This window comes from Panthera onca, chromosome D4 (genome assembly GCF_046562875.1).
Source record: "Panthera onca isolate mPanOnc1 chromosome D4, mPanOnc1 haplotype 2, whole genome shotgun sequence".
NCBI classification, from domain to species: Eukaryota; Metazoa; Chordata; class Mammalia; order Carnivora; family Felidae; genus Panthera; species Panthera onca.
The window spans coordinates 75,936,497-75,950,143 of NC_138351.1; the positions used below are offsets into that span (position 1 = coordinate 75,936,497).

General features: G+C 41.7%; 1 long non-coding RNA gene across 1 annotated transcript in view; it reads right to left on the minus strand.

The window, feature by feature from the left end:
• LOC144614042 (uncharacterized) overlaps positions 1 to 13,647 on the minus strand; it is a 265,686-nt gene that overhangs the window by 54,590 nt on the left and 197,449 nt on the right. The gene's annotated exons all lie outside the window — the stretch shown is intronic.

Consider the following 13,647-nt stretch of genomic DNA (forward strand, 5'->3'; position numbering starts at 1 on the left):
CTGTGTCTTCACACATCTGAACAACTTCCAGATGGAACACACATTTGAACTCTTCTGTGGGTATCAAGAGAAAATGAGCAGGACTAATGCTTAAATGTTGCAAGGATCCTGAGTTCTGCTTAATTATAAGAAAAACAGTTACAGATGTCTGAAATGAAGATAAATTGTATATGGTGGCAACGAACCCCCATCCCAAACTGAGTTCAAGCAGGAACTGGATTAATATCCTGTGGCTGAAAAGTATGCAGAGGTTTGGCGAATATGACCTCAAAGTCCTCTCTCTTACAACCTTTAATGCAGGCCTTGCTATGTGACACTGGACATTACTTGTTTCTAAGTTTAATTTTCTCTTTTGTAGAATGGAGATAATAATCATACAAGCTTCACAGGATAATTGTGAGAATTAGATGATTAGATGAGATGGTGGACGTAAAATGTTTAGTGCTGCTCCTGCCATGCAGAAAACACGAAATAATCATTACCAGTGATTATGATGATGATGATGGTGGTGGTGGTGGTGCTGGTGGTAATTTTGTGGGTTCCAAGGATACTGTAGGCTCTTTGAAGGGCTCCCGTTTTTGTTGTAGAGAGACACATTGAAGAACTGATGAATAGAGTCTTCAATAATAAAAATAGATGTAAGAAGTGAAAATTTTATTATACCCCACCTATTCTTGAATAATTTTGTATTCTAGAACAGACCTGAACTTATCATTGTTACTTGAGATGTCTTGCATTCAAGTCCTTCAAAATTTGTCAATCATGTGAATCAATTGGATTCTACCTCCAAATTACTGTTCGATCTTTGGCAAGCCTCTTAATATCTCCTAAATTCCAAACTTTCTCTTTCATGAAATAAGATTTAGAGATCATCTCTAAGCTTTGACCTTGCCCTGGGGCTTGGTTATTTCTCACTTTGAAATGAATCCACATACCTTAGAAGGGTCAGAAAAAAATGCAGCACTCAATTGGCCGAGCTCTTTTCTTCCCATTGTCTGGCTCAGAGTCACCAATCAGGGGGATTCACATTATCAGGGCAGTGGAAGCCTATACTCCAGCCAGATTCCATTCCAATTTTCTTTCAGTTTTAGAAGCAGTGATTCATGGCCCACTGCCGTCCTTGTTGGGATTCACTTTCTTAGATGAATTAACTATTCCCAGCATTTCTTCTTGCAAAATTCCTGACTCTGCGGGGGAGAAGTAAATACTACTTATTTCACTTTCCTCTTGAGAGGAAAAGGCTTCAAGGAGTTTGGGAATTGGGGCTGTTCCCAATAGACACTTTCACACTTAGATCACTTCTCATGATGAAATATTTTCCAGACAATCTAAGCATTTCCATCCATTTAAGTACTGTAGGCATCAAAGAGGTGCCTGCTTCCTACAGGGGAGCTTTGCAAGAAGTCACAGCCTTCCAATGGCTATGAGATATACCTAGTTGTAAGAGCTACTTCCAACCAACTCTATAAGTCAATGGTGGAATACATCTTTGGAGAAAACTTTACTTCTGTTGCCTCTCCTTCAGTGGACAACACCAATGTTTCCCAGTAACTCAAACCGAAAATTTTCCCCACTCTTTCATTCCTCACCATCAACTGGTCTCCATGTCCAGTCTATTCTACTTTCTAAATTTGTTTTTCTTTTTTTGAATATTCAGTTCCTCTTCACTATGAACACTTCCAGTGTTTAGACTATGGCTGAGGCTATTTTACAAGCCTGGAATTCAATCTCTTGGCTTCACTGTTCAGTCTCACTGTGTTCTTCATCATCCTTCACACTGCTTGCCAAGGCCATCATTTCAGTTACAAATCCAGGTACAGTCATCCTTTGTGCCCAGCACAAGCAGCACAGTGGCTCAGTGAAGAGTCTTTTAAGTACCTTCTTATCGCCTATGCAGCATATGCAGTTTCTCATGATCTATCCTGTTCTCCTTTGCCAATTTTACTTCTCACCAAGAGCGTCTTTGTACCCAAAGTCCAAAGCACTGAACTACTGGCATTTCATCAATACATCATACTCTTTTATTTTTCTGGGCTTTTGTAATTCTATTCACTTGTCTCATCATGCCCTTCCCCTCAAAATCCCATACTAAGCAAACTCATACCACTTCACCATGAAGAACTGCTTTAACTCGAACTTCTTCTGTTATACCTTCCTTGATTACCTAGGTGATTTTCTTCCTGTTTTCTCATTGTGCTTTTATAAAAGTATGGCATTATATTTATTTTACCACTATTCCCTTACAGACTATGGAGAGAAGGAAATTAATACTATCATTTCTCTTTTTGTGTGCAGATTTGGTTCTTTGCTAGCTAATGTGTTAACAATTTAATCAATATGTATTTCTTTGTGGATAACTAGCTGTTATTCAGATGTGAGAGCATTTTCAGAGAAGACACTTTGGCTTTTTAAGAAATTAACAATGCATGACTGGGGTCTTTGTTGGTGGCCAGACTGTAAAGCTGTAAGAAGCTGTAAAGGATTCATCTGAAGGTTGATTCCATGTTACCCATGGGTTTGGGTTGTTAGTAAGCCTTGCTCCTATATAAAGTCCTGATTGAAGCGGATTAGCCTTCAAGGAAGGAGTCATGCTTACTTTTGTAACATTTATCATTCCACTCTGTTTGTGAGCATGGAAGGAATATTTTGACAGAAATATAGATATCCAGAAGAAATCAGGCAAAGAGTTCATCATCCGTTCTAGCTCTGAAATCCCAGGTGTAGCAAATACTATTAACAGTAGAAACAAAGCTGCTTTGGACCTTTAACCACAGGTTATTGGTGTCTGGGGACTTTGATCACTCACACTGGGAGGAAGACAGCACAGGTAATGGAAAACAGGACCACTGTCCCTATAGTGGCAAGGCCACTAGACACTGTATATTGGTGGAGAGTATAAGCAATCGCTTGTGGAAGCCTTGCAAAGATGAAATAAAGAAGGAATGAGCAATAGAACAATGGAGAATAAGGAAGGGTGGGTTCTAAAAGTGACTGACTAGCAAAGAAAATGGCAATTGAAAAAAATGAGTTTTTCAGGTATCCTCATATAGAAGGTTATCATGTGCTTCCTGATTCTCTTGAATTTTAATACTGAAGAATAACAGATGCACTATGAAGAGCTCTCTTGCCCTTCCATTCCTCCATTCCTTTGTTTTCACTCCCCCATCAGGAGATTTTGATAATTTTTCTAGTGTTAACTCAAACCCATCTCTTCCACAAAGTTTCTCTGATAATATTCCATAGACTTCAATACACATCATCCCCCTTCCTGGCATATCAGTCATGTGGTGTGGTTCTATCCCCCTGAAAACTCCTTCTTCCTTGGTAAGCTTGCTTGATTTCTCAGCAGCTCAAAACCTCAGACCCAAGTTTCTATGTGAAAATACAGTTTCTATGTGATTCTTCTATATCACACAGAAGTGCAAAAGGCCTATGTTACATCTCTTTCTGATATTTGCTGTGATAGAGGTGCCAAAGGGGGGCGGGAACAGAGCTGGACACTTGTTGAAGGTGGAAGGACAGATTTTATCCAGACTACTGTAGTAGAGGAGACAGACTGCAGTACAGACCGAGCCTAACTCCAACTAAGACAAAGGTAACTAAGGTTTTTAAAAAGGAGAACAGATAGGGAAAAGAGGACTATGGAGACATGAAAAGCAAAATCAAAAAAGGACAGGGGCAAAAAAAAAAGGGGGGGGACAAGGGACATATATGGAAATGGAAAGTGAAAGGTGGGTCAGTACAGAATTACTGAAAATGGCTTGACAGAGGGTTTGGACAATGTACATCTTACATTTTTGGCAGTCTTGCTTTTCTTGAGCTAAGGCTCAGCATGAGAGCTGGGATCATTTTTACGGACACAGCCTAGTGCAGGTGGAAGCCAAGTTAAAATTTGGTCAAATATCTTAACACAGTGCTTGGGCAACTCCTTTGTGGTGTAGGAGAGTTCACAATTTGCAGAAGAAGGAGCAGAAAATACAGAATAAATAAGGGAGGTATTATAGTGGGGAGTATGGTTGGCAGAATGGTCCCTAGAGATGTCCACATACTATTTCCTGGAACCTGGGAATAAATATCCTATTTCTTGTGAATATGTTACCTTACTGGGAAAACAGGACTTTGTACATATGATTAAGTTAAAGACTTTAAGATGAGTAGATCATCTTAGATTATCTAGCTGGGCCTTATAAAAGGGAATGTCAGAGTTAGGGGAAGTGTGATGACAGAGCCAGAGAGAGAGAGAGAGATCCTAAGATGCTGCTGACCTTGATGATGGGGAAGGGGCCAGGGCAAAGACATGAGTGTAACCTCCAGAAGATGGATTAGGCAAGGAAATGGATTCTCCCCTACAACCTGCAGAAGGGACACAGCCCTGCTGACACGTAGATTTTAGCTCTGCAAGACTCATTTGAAACTTCTGCCATCCAGAAGAGTCAGATAATTAATTTTTGTTGGTATCAGCCACTAAAACTTGTTTGTGTTTGTGGTCATTTGTTACGTCAGCAATAGGACAATACCAGACAATACACATGAGCCTCGAGCTGCCCATTTCACCACTCCCTCCAAGCCCTAGCACCACATCCTGAGGACTGTGACATCAGGGGACTGAAGGAAAGTGCGTATTCTGGAACTCATTCCCAGGAGCACAGTTTCTTGGTAGAGCAGGAACATGGTTGATATTCATTTCTCAGGAATGTCGTGGCATTTTGCTATGTTGCTTGCAGTTTTGATATTAATATGAATGATTTTAATGCGATCATCATTTATCATTTGACTGCATTTTCTTGGTGAATCAAATGACTCCTAAGCTCATTGACATTTAAAGACAGAGAACGTGCTCCCTGCATTGATGTACTGAAACAGGAAAAGGTTGGGGTGATTCGTGCAGGAGTAAGCTCATTTCTAAGCTATTTTAGTTGTCTTTTCACATCTGCCAATAATCTCTATTCCAAAAGCAATATTGGCTGGGGCACTGGAAGAATGTGCTAGTCTTTTCAGACAGGCTGCAAACTACCAGCAAAGTTTACTAAGCAGCGTTGTTCCTAAAGCCACAGAGATGATAATTCTTTTCCTCCGGGGAAATCATATGTTCCCCTTCATTGTTACTTCTCGCCTCTGCTGTGCAGGTTCCAGGGGTCAATGCTTAGCACGCAAAGTCCTAGAAACGTGGCACTGCATATTTTATCTGCTTCCCCTCCTGAGTCTCCGTTCTGTTCCCTACCAGACCTCATTCTTTCACATTGATGTAACCGAGTTACAGACTCAGATTTGAAGTAAAATGTCAGGGTGCAGATAATTGCCATGATAATTATAGCCACTCGGACTAAAGAGCATCCTATGTGCCAGGAACTGTGCTGGGCATGTCACATTTATTTCATTTATTCAACCTGACTTTTCATGGATTCAGTCTGACATTGGTTAATGTTGTTTGCACTACTGGTTAGAGCCAAAATTGGGCTTGGAAAGTAAGAAGCTAAGATTCCTAAGAGCTGGTAGTGTTTCAGGAGAATAATGTATGCTTCTTCTCTCACTGCCCTAAGAAATAGGGCCATCTCCCTTGGTACAGAGACAGGAGGTGCCGCAGTTGGCACAGATAATGAGTGATACCAAATGCTGATTGAGGAACATATGTACCCTAATAGTTTGAACACTCTTTGTAGATTAGGCTTTTTAAACACATGGGTGTGAACTCTAGAATTATACTGTCCAGTGTGGTCCTGTCTCCACTAGTTCAGTCACTCATGCATTCATTTATTAACTCAATACATATTTATCACTGTTCGTGAGCACGCAAGCCGCTGAATATTGGGGCTGGTATGCGAACAAAACAAAGTTGTTTCTTTCATGAAGTTTATATTCTAGTGAGAGAAACAGGCAAACCCCAAGCAACAAGAACAAACCCCACTTATATAATATATGACAGATGGTGATGAATGTTATGTGAAAGGGAAGCCGGGAGGAGACAGGGAGAAACACACAGGTGTGCCAGAGAAGTCTTCTGTAGAGGCAGCAATGTTTGAGCGGAGACCCAGATGAAGTGAGAGCAGCGAGCCATGTTTCTCTCCGGGAGAAGAGAGGTGCAGGCTGAGGAGTAGCAAGTACAAAGGCAGCCCTGATGTAGCAGAGGGTCTGCAGCCAGCAGCTTAGGTTGGGTTGCTCAGGTTTCCTTATAAATGATTCATTAAGGAAGTGTTCTCAGGAGTAACCTGCAAGGGAGTCAGGAAGGTAGGGGAGGAAAGTTTGAGAATTCAGGCCAAGCCCCAGCCTCAGCTTGATCTTTTGTGGAGATTATACTATACACGCCAAGGAGCCAGGGAGAAAGTAAACTCCCCTGGCCTCTGGCTGCACAGGCAAGAGGGCTAGTTCCAGGCACACAAAGGCAGCCCTCTAAAAAAGGTCTCCAGGGTCATCTTTTAAAGGAAATGGCTCTCCAAGGGTGGAAGATGAGCACAGAGAACCAACAGAGGGGCTCAAAGGGATACGGATGGAGCATCAGCTGTGCCTGGTAAAGCCAGCGAACTAGAGCAGAGTAAGAAAGAGCAGGGTGTGAAAACTGTCAAGGAGGTGGCCAGGGACCAGTCATGGAAGGACTGCGGAATTTTACTTTATTGGTAATGGGAAGCCTTTGGAGATACTTTGTGCAAAAGAGTGGCATAATGTGATTTACATTTTAAAGGGATCAACTAAGCTGCTGTGTGAATCATACACTTGGGAATTCAAGCAGAAGCACCAAAGACTGTCAGGAGGTTGTGACAGAATTCTAGGGGGATTATGATCTTGGATCTGCACTGTTCAACACAGAAGCCACTGGCCAAATATGGTTACTGAGCACTTGGAACAGGGTTCATTCAAACTGACATGCGCTGTAAGTGTAAAGTGTACATCAAACTTCAAAGGCTTCATAGAAAATAAACAATGTAAAATGCCTCAATAATATTTATATTGTATTGATCACATGTGGAGGAAATAATAATGTTTTCTTCAAATAATTGCTCAGGGGTGTCTGGGTGGCTCAGTCGGTTAAGCATCTGACTCTTGGTCTTGACTCACGTCATAATCTCACAGTTCCTGAGTCCAAGCCCCATGTTGGGCTCTGTGCTGACAGAGTGGAGCCTGCTTGGGATTCTGTCTCTGTCTCTGTTTCTCTCTCTCTCGCGCTTTCTCTGCCTCTCCCTGTTCTCTCTCCCAAAAATAAATAAACTTTAAAAATTGCCCAAATGAAACATTAGTAAATGTGTTAGTGTTATTAAAATATGTTACTGAATGGGGTTGTTTTTTTTTTTTTTTTTTTCACATTTTTAATGTGGCTACTGGAAAATTTACAATCACATGTGTGTCTCACATTATATCTCTATTGGACATCCCAGTTTAGACCCAGATGGCCAAAAGTGCTCAGCTTCTGTAGATATTACAAAAGTAGATAGGATAGAATTTGCTGATGTATGGTATGTAAGGGTGTAAAAAGTGACCACTGGATGATGGTCACATTTTTCTAAGATGAAAGCCACTTGGGGTGGGGAGCATATGGGGGAGAATAAGAAATGGCATTTGGTTTTGGTCATATGTTTTTTTTAAAACTTTTTTTAATGTTTATATTTGTTTTTGAGACAGAAAGAGACAGAGCATGAGCAGGGGAGGGGCAGAGAGAGAGGGAGACACAGAATCGGAAGCAGGCTCCAGGCTCCGAGCTGTCAGCACAGAGCCTGATGTGGGGCTCGAACTCACAGACTGTGAGATCATGACTTGAGCTGAAGTCGGACGCTTAACTGACTGAACCACCCAGGTGCCCCATGGTTTTGGTCATATGTTGAGGATGTCTAATGGACCTTGAAATCAAGGTGATAAATGAGTGGTTGGACATGAGTCTGGAGTTCCTTGGAGAGATTCAGGCTGGAGACTTAAGTTTAAGAATATTTAATATATAAATAGTTTTTAAAGTGATTGGACCTGGTGCCATCACCTAGGGAGTGAGCATAAAGAACAGGTATGTGGACAAAGACCAGATGTAGTCAATCTTCTGAAAGATTAGGAAGTACTGGAGGATCTTAGAAGCAAATCTTTCTAGTTGTCTGAACCTGGTCAACTCTTTTCTTTAAGCCTCTGTTTCATTACATATAAAAGGGGACTAATGATAGTAAAAACTTCATGGAGTGGATAGAAGTAAAAGGATAATATGTATCCACACCCAAGACAGAAACTGGCAAAAAACTAACAACCTAGTAAAGATTAGCTATTGGATTATTCTCCCCAGTTATAGGTGTCCTACTGGATCAGTCACCAGTAGCAAAGTCTCCAATTCTGGGGTGTTTGTCCATTTTTTTTTTCCAGTTTGGGAAAAGGTAGTATTTTTGTCTGCCCACTCTGGGCCAGCCACAGAGCCAGGTACCAAATCTAGATGCCATATCTAGACATGCCTGGTATGGATGTCAGTGGGAAAACCTGCTTAGTTTTCTACAAGAACTGGAAGGATTCAAATTTAGGATGCTGAGCCAAAGAAGTCAGGCACCCACACTGTTATGGCTGGAGAGGCAGAAGTGTCTTCTTGGCTGGCCCAGTAGAAACACCAGTCTAGTTAGGTAAGTCTCCCAAAGGTCAGTCCCCAGGATGCTAAGTTGGTTGGGTGGACAAGAGGGAGTGCACTGGAATAGAGATCACTCAGGACAATCCTACCTTCATAACTGCATTGGTGGGGAATAAAGGCTGTCTAATGATGTCCATGCCCTCATCCTCAAAATCTATGACTACGGTATCTAATTGGCAAAAAGAACTTTGCAGATGTGATTAAGTTAAGGGTCAAAATGGGAAGGTTGTTCATGCTGGCAGGCCCAGTTTAATCACAAGGGCCATTATACAAAGGAGGCTAGAGTCACAGTCACAGAACCTGATATGAAGACAGAAGCTGCAGTGACAAGCAGAAAGTAAGAGGTTTGAATACACATGTGGCTAGCTTCGAATATAGAGGAGGATGTCTTGAGCCAAGGAGGGCAGCAGCCTCCAGAAGCTGGGAAAGGCAAGGACACAGATTCTTCTAGACCTTCCTAAAGGAACCCAGTCCTGCTGACATCTTGATTTTAGCCCACTGAGACCCATTCTAAACTTCTGAGCTCTGGAACTATAGTATAATAAATGTGTGTTATTTCAAGCTACTTAGTTTGTGGTCATTTGTCACAGCAGCAATGGGAAACACGGTAGCCCTTAAAACTCATGGGCTTTGAGCCATAAATATGGTGAAAATGAACCCACCCAGGACTCTGTTCTCTAGTAATCTCACAAATCTGGGATATGGCAAAGGAGAAAAGAAACAAAAGGCTTCAGAGCCATTCAAGCAAATGGTATTTATAAACTAAACTAAAGCCCCCAAACTTATCTGGTGCCACAGTCCATGAACTGCTGTCTTAACAAAAATTCCACCAACCTGGACTGCCATAAACATGAGGAATCATGTTAGGAATAGGGGGAAGGGCTTCTCATGGAAAAATATTTGACAGCAGTGAAAGGCGTAACAGCCCTCTGCCTCAGTTGGGTGAAGTGGAGGGATATGGAAGAACATCTCCCGGAGCTCATTCATATGGAATATTCCATAGAGGATGGACAAGAGCATCCATATGTTACACATATGAAAAGTAATAAAATACTATAAATGCTGTTTCTGAAGATCCAAGAAGAAAACAGGAATTTGGAATGCTCAGGTACTCAAGAAAGAACTGAATATATTTCATAAGGTCCCCGGGGTGGCAGTGGGGGGAGGTTAAATTACACTTAAAAAACAAACCTACCTTGTTTCTCACAAGTTTTAACACTAATTAACTAAGAAGTCATAGTATGGGTATGCTATGGGTGACTTTCCAGATGTAATATGCATATATGCTTGTGTGTAGATATGCATTAAGGGCTTTAAATGACTGTTTATGCTTGGATTTGGAATAGCTTTGAGGGAAGAAAGCTGATAGATTGCAAAAAGTAGAGGAATGGGAAATTATATAAATGTTGCTTGTTCTATGTACCATGCATTATACTTTGCATACATTACTTTACCTATTTGTCACAATATCTATGAAGTTGCTGCCAATATCCTAGAGGCCTTACATAAATTAGCCCAGCTCCCACTCCCCAAAAGTGGCATACCAGGGCTCGAATTTAGGTCTATTTGACTCTCAGATCTAGATGAATCTTCCACTCCGTTGTGGAGCTAAAAAACAATATTCCTTCCCCACCTTATCCCAGAGATAGTCCAGTGATTAAAATGATAAATTATTTCTGCCCAGAGTCAACAGGTATATAGGAGCCCCTCTCATGGCCCATCTTGACCTATTTTAGACTTGAAAAAGGCCATGAACATCCAACCAACTCAACTTACAAGAGAACTGAAGCCCAGATGAAATTCTGACACTTTAGATGACATGGTTAATTGGAATGAGGAGCAAAACCCAGGATTTCTGTTGTCCAGTACTAAACATCACGTCTGTCACCTCTCAAACTAGGGCATGTGTAAACGGCAGAATTTTAGGACTCTATGGGTTTACATGGAAATTCAGGACACAACCTGCTTCACAAAAATGAACTTCAAGGGGGTTCTAATCTGGGCCTTTTAATTTGACCCCTATTCCTTATGGCCTGGGCAGGGAGAGTGGGGGTTGGAGTTAGCTTCTGAGCGTTCATGGTTTTGCCTCATGCTTTTATTCCACAGGGGAAAGGAATCCATAGGAAGGCTCCCCTTATGGGAAGCACTTGTTTGCCTGGAGGGTCTTTTCCCTTTGAACTTCTCTGGAGACTCTGCCCACATGTCAGAGAGAGCTGATCAAAACAGTAAACGAGGACCCTGACAAGGATTTTCAAAATTGCATGCAGATGTCTCCATTTCAGGGAATTGGAAACACAAATCTTTTTTGGATTGCTGTAGCAACAGGGGACAGACAAAACAACACGTTGCAAGAAGCTGTCCCCAGGGGGACTGATAGCAATGTGGGGGAGTGGGGCAGGGGGGTTGCAGAGTCTGGGCCAACATGTGCTGAGGCTGGAAATCCTGCCGTGGAACGTAGAGCTTGTATTCTAATGGAAACCACCAGTCTCTAGGGCACGTTCCCCTCAGTCTGAGCCCCGACGTGCGAATGTGAAAATGGGAAAGGCAGGGGGCCAGAAGTAAGGCCTGAGTTGGAAATGCTGCCTTTTTGGCTCAGTCTCCATTTGCCCAAACCAGCCCTCCAGATCCAGACCAGTAGAATACAACAATTCACATGTTCACAGCACTTTACCATTTGTAAAATGTTTTTCCGCATTTATCATCAGACTCCTTCCTTTCACTGTCTCAATTTAGTGAATGGATCACCAGGGCTCAGGGACAGACCCAGAGTTGGGATTTTAATTTAAACCTTTCTGGTTCTAAAACCCTTGAAACAGAGTCACAGGAACTAGAGAGCCCTTCAGCCACTTCCCTGTGCCCTTGAAACGTTAACTTTCTTCATAGTTTGCCTGCTGGACCTCCAACTCCCTCTGAGGGGGAAATTGATGCTAGTGGAAAAGGCTCTAGCCTTTGTTTCTAAGTAATAAAGTAGAACAAGGAGAGACTGCAAAATTCAGGGTCAAGCAGTTAGCCAGGTGTTGGAGTCAATTTACAAAATCCAGTTATCTCATTGTCTAAAGGGTCTTTACGACTATTCTAACCTTCTTCCCTAATATAGCACACCCCAAACAAGCAGTGTCCCTGTCCTGGCTTGAACCTTGGTTGATTGTGAATAAAATGTAAGTATTTAAATTGATCACTTGTCAAGAATTGGTTGTACCATCATGACTGTGTTTGTGACATCATGACAACAACCAGTACATTTCATAACATGGCTTTATATCTTGGTGCCTTGAGTTAATAACTGTCATATTTATGCAAAACACAAAGTTAACTGAGAGGCTGCCTTGAGGACAGAAGTGACAAGTCCAGGGCTCTGGCCAGCACAAAAATTTAGGGGTTCAAGAGTACCCCCACATGACTTGTAACTACAGCCCCCCAGATGGGGAATTTGGCATTAAATAATCAACAACAATTAGAATAACTTTTTGGGAGGACAGGTGGAGAGTATAAAACCTTCTGATTCTGTCTTGTGACTTAAAATAGCACTGATAAATCTTATTACATGTATGCGGTAAGGTGTTTCAAAGACATCTGAGTTCTGTTTCTATTGCAAATATTGATGTCAATACGATAGCAATAATATATGGTGCCTCACCTATACTTATAAGCATCTGTTGTGCTTCATCTATTATCTATCAATCTGTCTATCTATCTATCTATCTATCTATCTCAGTCTTGAAATAATCCTGGGAGCTGAGTATATTCTCTTCTTCATTTTACAGAGGAGTAAGTTAAAGGCACTAAAAATAAAGAGATCTGTTCCAGGTCACACAATTAAGACTCAGAGCAAAGACTCAAAATCATATTTGGTTAAATTCAAGCCCCTTGCTCTTTCCACTCCAAACACATGGAGGCAATGTTAAAAATAGATTTTTTTTTTAAAAGAAGAAACTGGCAGATAGTTTCTATAAATAAACTAATAAAATTAATAAATAAACTAAAGGGAAGTAAAACAGAGAAGAAAATGTAAAAGAGGTGGCTACACACGGCTGGTATGAAAAGAAAAGAATAGCAGGACTAGATCAGACTTTTTTGGTCTCTTTAGGGGTTTTTTGTTTGTTTTATTTTGTTTTGCTTATTTTTAAATGAATTCCAGTTACCATTAGTTCTACCACAGTGTTGGTGGAAAAAGTATTTCAATGGTCAAATGAGCCACACAGTCTGTCTTCTGGGGCAATTAGGAAGTAGATTATGAACATGAAGGTTTTCCTCAGTTAAAAAGTAGCAACAGAGGGGCGCCTGGGTGGTGCAGTCGGTTAAGCATCCGACTTCAGCCAGGTCACGATCTCGCGGTCCGTGAGTTCGAGCCCCGCGTCAGGCTCTGGGCTGATGGCTCGGAGCCTGGAGCCTGTTTCCGATTCTGTGTCTCCCTCTCTCTCTGCCCCTCCCCCATTCATGCTCTGTCTCTCTCTGTCCCAAAAATAAAAAAAAAAAAAAAAAAAAAACGTTGAAAAAAAAAAAAAAAAAAAGTAGCAACAGAGAGAGTTATCTGGTTTAATCTAGTGTTTCCCAAACTTATTTAGCAGTATTAGCTTTCTCTTCAAAACACCTATTATTATTCCACAGAGTAGTATTCTCCACAGGTCCTTCTGGGGAGCCGGGTATTAGAGAGTGGAAAAGCTTCCTCCAGGTTTGCCAAGAAGCCCCAGTCTAGGTAGAAAATTCTAAGGACCCTACACAAATCTTTTCAAACCTGTCTTTTAGCCAGCCAGCAAAGTCCAGGAAGCTCCAGCATGAGGTCTATGACGCTCCTGTTGCTCTCAGGCAAGTGAAACGGTTCCCACTGGAAACTGCAGAACTTTGGATTTCAAAATGCAAGTGATTCATGTCAATACCTCATGACCCCCTGGAAGGGAAGGCAGAAACTGATTAGAGTTTCTGACGTTTAGGCATTGGAGTTGCAGGGACCGGACCTTGGGGCAGGTCCTCATGTCTTCTTCTTGCCCTTGCATCTTGCTCTGCATGCTCCTGCCACCTGGGCATGATTAAATCTCAGATGCTGACGCAGTGGGTGAAACCTTTAT